Genomic DNA, 6,000 nt, shown 5'->3' on the forward strand with positions numbered 1-6,000 from the left:
CCACTATGTCCATTATAAATTGCTTTCCTATTTAGAATTCTGTATGTAAACCAATCACGCTGTAATTACACTATCTCACCAGTGGAGGTGCTGAAGCTAAACAAATAAGGGACTTGTTTGTAACATTGAGGGAGAATTCAGAATGTCCAATTCACCTAACAGCACGTCTTTCGGGACTTGTGGGAGGAAACCGGAGCACCCGGACGTAACCCACGCAGACACGGGGAGAACGCGCAGACTCTGCAAAGACAGTAACATGTGGTGAATTCATACTGTATTGTAATTCACACTGTATTGTATTGCATTGTATTATGTCCTTGTGGGCTCTGTCTGCGAGCCGTTGCGCGGCTCTGCCCATAGGGGGAGATGAGGAGCTTGTACAGGGCTCCACCCTTGGCTCCGCCCATCGCTCCGCCTGTGGCCCCTCCCACTACCGGAAGTATAAAGTGCTGCAGCCGTGAGCCGGCCCTCAGTTCTTCTGGTCGCAGGCAGGCTCAGTTGTAAGACTATTAAAACCACAGTTTACTTCCAATCGTGTCTCAAGTGAATTGATGGTCACATCATGACCCAAGCCGGGAATCGAACCTGGGAAACTAGCCCTAGCTGCTGCACCATTTCCACAGTGACCAATATTCCACAGTAAGAAGTCTTACAACACCAGGTTAAAGTCCAACAGGTTTGTTTCAAACACTAGCTTTCGGAGCACTGCTCCTTCCTCAGGTGAATGGAGAGGTATGTTCCAGAAACATCTATATAGACAAATTCAAATATGCCAGACAATGCTTAGAATGCAAGCATTTGCAGGTAATTGAATCTTTACAGATCCAGAGAGAGGGGTATCCCCAGGTTAAAGAGGTGTGAATTGTCTCAAGCCAGGACAGTTGGTAGGATTTCGCAAGCCCAGGCCAGATGGTGGGGGATGAATGTAATGCGACATGAATCCCAGGTCCCGGTTGAGGCCGCACTCATGTGTGCGGAACTTGGCTATAAGTTTCTGCTCGGCGATTCTGGGTTGTCACGCGTCCTGAAGGCCGCCTTGGAGATTGCTTATCCGGAGATCAGAGGCTGAATGCCCTTGATTGCTGAAGTGTTCCCCGACTGGAAGAGAACATTCCTGCCCGGCGATTGTCGCGCGATGTCCGTTCATTCGTTGTCGCAGCGTCTGCATGGTCTCGCCAATGTACCACGCTTCGGGACATCCTTTCCTGCCTGAGGTTACCCCTGTCTCTGGATCTGTAAAGATTTGATTACCTGCTAATGCTCGCATTCTAACCATTGTCTGGCATCTTTGACTTTGTCTATATATATATTTCTGGAACAAACCTCTTCATTCACCTGAGGAAGGAGCAGTGCTCCGAAAGCTAGTGTTTGAAACAAACCTGTTGGACTTTAACCTGGTGTTGTAAGACTTCTTACTGTGCTCACCCCAGTCCAACGCCGACAACTCCACATCAATATTCCACATACACAGTTCCGAATGCAACAGCCAAATAGCCTCATTCTGCACTGTAGTGATCCTATGATTTGTACTCGAGACATGCTCTTATCTGTCTCTGTTTTGGATTGTTTATTGTCTCGCACCGTGGTCTCCAAGTTGTGCCATTGGTTTTGTTGGCCTATATTTATATTTTAATGTCTTCACAGTTGATCTTTTCAAGTGACTGTGATTATTGTTGCATGGTCTGATTGATCATTCTTTCTGTAATTAGCAAAAGCTAATCTGAGCAAACAAGTTTTTTTTAAAAAGCCGTGGCTATTTTTAATGAACTATTGATAAGGCTGACATTGGTGTGGATAAAGGGTTATTTGCTTCAAACTGCCTTTACAGGGAGGGCATTGCTGATTGTCATGTGAGAGTACCTTTAAGAAATGGGTGTTTACGAAATGTACCTTTAAGAAATAGGGTTTTATCAGTGATGTCAGAGAGTGGGTGGAGCTGGGCTGTCTGTCAGCTTTTTACTTTTGTTTTAGGCTGTTTGCTGCAGGGTGTGTTTTAGTTTCGTTTTCAGAGCTGGATAGCTGCAGTCAGAGCCAGGAGGGGTATTAGTCTCTCTCTCTCTGCAATTTAAAAACTGTAAATCAATCCTTTGGTGATTTAAAACTAATAACTGCTCTCAGTAGTGACTTTAACCTGATGTGCTTCTGTTAAAGATTTTGTTTTTAAGTCTTATGGATGTTAAAAGGAAAGCTTAAAGGATGACTTAGTGTTGCATTCTTTGGGGGTTGTATTTGAATTGATGGTTGCTAAGATGTGCACTGTATGTTTTAAAAAGGTTAACTTGAGTTCATAGAATAAACATTGTTTTGCTTCAAAAAATACTTTTCCATTTCTGCTGTACCACACCTGTAGAGTGAGCCGTGTACTCCCCATGCCACAATCTATTAAAAGTTGTGGGTCAGGTGAACTCCATGATACACTTTGGGGTTCTCTAAACCCTGGCTCAGAACATGATCATAACTACTTGCTGCATTGACAAATATTCCATATATCCTTTTAAAATAAGAAATAGGAAAGAGATGGGAATAATAATGATAACCTTTATTATTGTCACAAGTAGGCTTACATTAACTCTGCAATGAAGTTACTGTGAAAAGCCCCTCGTCGCCACACTCTGGCACCTGTTGGGGTACACAGAGAGAGAATTAAGAATGTCCAAATTACCTAACGGCACATCTTTTGGGACTTGTGGGAGGAATGCGGAGCCCCCAGATGACACGGGGAGAACGTGCAGACTCCGCACAGTCAGTGACCCAAGCCGGGAATCGCACCTGGAACCCTGGTGCTGTGAAGCAACTGTGCTAACCACTGTGCTACTGTGTTGTCCATTGCAGTGGTTCAAAGCACTTCCATTCAGTTAGTAAAGGGACAGGTGGATGGCCTGTGGGTTTTTCATGCATTCAGGGTTGGAGGTGTCAGGGGAAGGGGAGGGGGGGGGGGGGGGGAGGAAAACAGCACTGGGGGATTATTACTGAATAATTGTTATTTTATTCCGGATGACTGTTATTCAGGAAGGATATTCCTGATGGCAGGGCAGTACAGGGCCAGGAGTCACCGACTAAGGATATGGAATAAACCATTTAGGACTGAGATGAGGTGAAATTTCCTCACCGAGAGTGTGGTGAGCCTGTGGAATTCACTACTACAGAAATCTGTGGAGGCCAAATGATTGAACGATTTCTGGAAGGATTCAGATATCGCACTTGGGGCTCAAGAGATGAAAGAATATGGGGGAAAGGGGGAACAGGTTACTGAGTTGGATGATCAATGAATGGCGGAGGAGGCTTGAAGGGCCAAATGGCCTCCTTCTGCTCTTATTTTCTATGTTTCTATGACTGGATTACAGATCAGTAAACTGACACGACGAGCGAATCAGATTGAACCCTCTAACCCCTTGTTTATTTTCTCACTATTCCTTCTCTTGGTGTTTAGTAGATGATTTTAGCTCCCAGGTGGGTTGACCTCTGACCCTTCCCTTTGACCTTGATTGGCCCTCTACAGGCCTCTCGCTCAGTGAGTATGGACAGCCATAAGAAATGCCAGCACCAGCGGTTCACCAGCATTCATTCACCTTGCCACCCATAACAAGGAAGGTGTGTTTGGACAGACTTGGTAAAACCAAACTAACCAGAGAGAACAGAACAATTGCCACCCCTAATCCCTTTCTAATTGTTCCCTTGGGTTTAGGCCTACAGAGAGCTAGCACAGGGAAAGAGAACTGGTGGATTTGACCTGGACAATTCCAGCTCATAGCTGCTGCCCAGTGACAAAGGGAGACAACAATAACCTGCATTTATGTAGCACCTTTAATATAGTGAAACCGGATCACAACATTGAGAGAAATCCCAGCCTTTCTTCAGGTAGTTCTGCGGGATTGTTAATTACATGCTCATTTTAGTCACGTGACCCTTGGCACGGAATGACGATATCAGGGACTCTGGCACCCGTCCTGTAATAGCCCACACATATTTTTGTTTCAGAAATTTAGTGTACCCAATTCATTTTTTTCCAGTAAAGGGGCAATTTAGCACGGCCAATCCACCTAGCCTGCACAACTTTCGGTTGTGGGGGCAAAAAACCCACGCAGACACGGGGAGAATGTGCAAACTCCACACGGACAGTGACCCAGAGCTGGGATTGAACCCGGGACCTCGGAGCCGTGAGGCAGCAGTGCTAACCACTGCGCCACCACGCTGACCCAGTAATAGCCCACACATGATCCATGGGCTGAGGATGATAACCTTCCCCATGGTCTTTGCGGAGTTCAAGCTCCCCTGATAGGGTCGGGTGATCTGTATTGAGGCTATAACCCCTCCAACCTGTCCCAATTCAATTAGATCATGGTCAATCTGCATGTAAACTCCATTTATCTGCCTTTGCTCCATATCATTTGGTACCGAACGAGCGTCTATCGATCTCAGTCTTTGGATGGCCAATGATCCTCCATCACCCACTGAGACAGAGAATTCCAGATCTTCCGCTCCCTTTTGTCTGAAGATCCCTTCCTGATTTGACTCCTAGTTCTAAGGTTGTGCCCTTTGTGTGCGGCCAGGAAATGGGGTAGTCTGGTGGTGCACAGCAAGACCCCATCAACAGCAATAACAACCCCAGCAAAACGGAGATAAGTGACTCGGTGACCCGGTTTAGTTATGTCGGTTGAAGGAAATGTCTTGGCTAGGACACATGTCAAATTGTGCTATGGGATGTTTTACATCGAACTGGGAGGGCACCCAGATCTCAGTTAAAGGGTGGCTTCCGATAATCCCTTGGAACTGCACTGGGATTATCAATCAGGATTGCGGGGCTAAATCCCCGGACTGGGAATTAAACTCGCACCTTCCCAACGCAGGCACAAGATACAATCCACTCAACCATGGTTGGCACCTGAAGTTAACAGAAAGAATCAGGCTTCTAGTTCCAATATAATTGGTCAGTGGGTAGTATAACCTGCACCAGCGAGAGATTTATGGGATGGGAACGATTGTATTCTCCGTGTCCCTTGTGGAATATGGGCTTCCCCGCTAAGTGGGGCGGGATAAATTCAATTCACATTGTATATAAGGTCGGCCAGTTCAGGAACAGCCTTCTCAGACCCGTCTGGGTGGTACTGAGTGTACCTTAAACTGTGGAAACAAACCTTTGTTTTGTTTGTTACAACTCAGTATGGACTCCCCGTGCCCCCATAAAAGCACTGTCTTGCCTCTGAGTCACAACGTTAAGGGTTAAATCCCCACTCTGTTGTCTTATTGTGGTGAACGTAACTTCGTAATTCACACTGTATTTACCAATACCATTGTAAGGGCAGTAGCGTTATCCGACCACTAGGGGGAGTAGCTCTGGGAATGCTCAGGAGTTTGTACAGGGCTCCACCCTTGGCTCCGCCCACGACCCCTCCCCCTGGACTTGCTGTATAAATACCCTTGTCCAGAGCCAGCCTGCAGTTCATCGAGAGTTCAACGGGTAACAGGCTGGCTCTGTAGTAAGTAGATTAAAATCACTGTTCATATCTTAAAGCACGTGTCTAGTGAATTGATGGTTCCATCACTTATCATAACTGTAAGAACTGCAAGGGTTAATAGAGTCTGGAGTAGCCACTCGAGGGATGATACTCCACATGTTTGAGCACCAAATCCAGGCTGATACAGCCCGTGAAGCACTGAGGGTGTTCTGCACTGTTGGGAGGTGCTGCCTTCCAAACAGTGAAGTACAGGCAAAGTCCCGCTATCCATTCTGCCCCTGCAAAATGGGCTGGATTTGCCGTTCCTCAGACTATGTGTTGCCGCCGGGGCAGGATCGTGGACTTACACAACAGCAAAACTGGTGCCGTACCGGTAACTATTCAATGACTGTGGAGGGGTTAGCACCGGCACCACGTGGAACACAATCAATTCCAATGGGAAATGGTGCCGGATTTACCGGATTCGCGATTGACACTCGGGAGGCTGACAAGCTGCAGCCGCAGATACACACTGCGCTCCCCATACACACCATCCCAGCCAACA

Source organism: Scyliorhinus canicula, chromosome 13 (genome assembly GCF_902713615.1).
Source record: "Scyliorhinus canicula chromosome 13, sScyCan1.1, whole genome shotgun sequence".
NCBI classification, from domain to species: domain Eukaryota; kingdom Metazoa; phylum Chordata; class Chondrichthyes; order Carcharhiniformes; family Scyliorhinidae; genus Scyliorhinus; species Scyliorhinus canicula.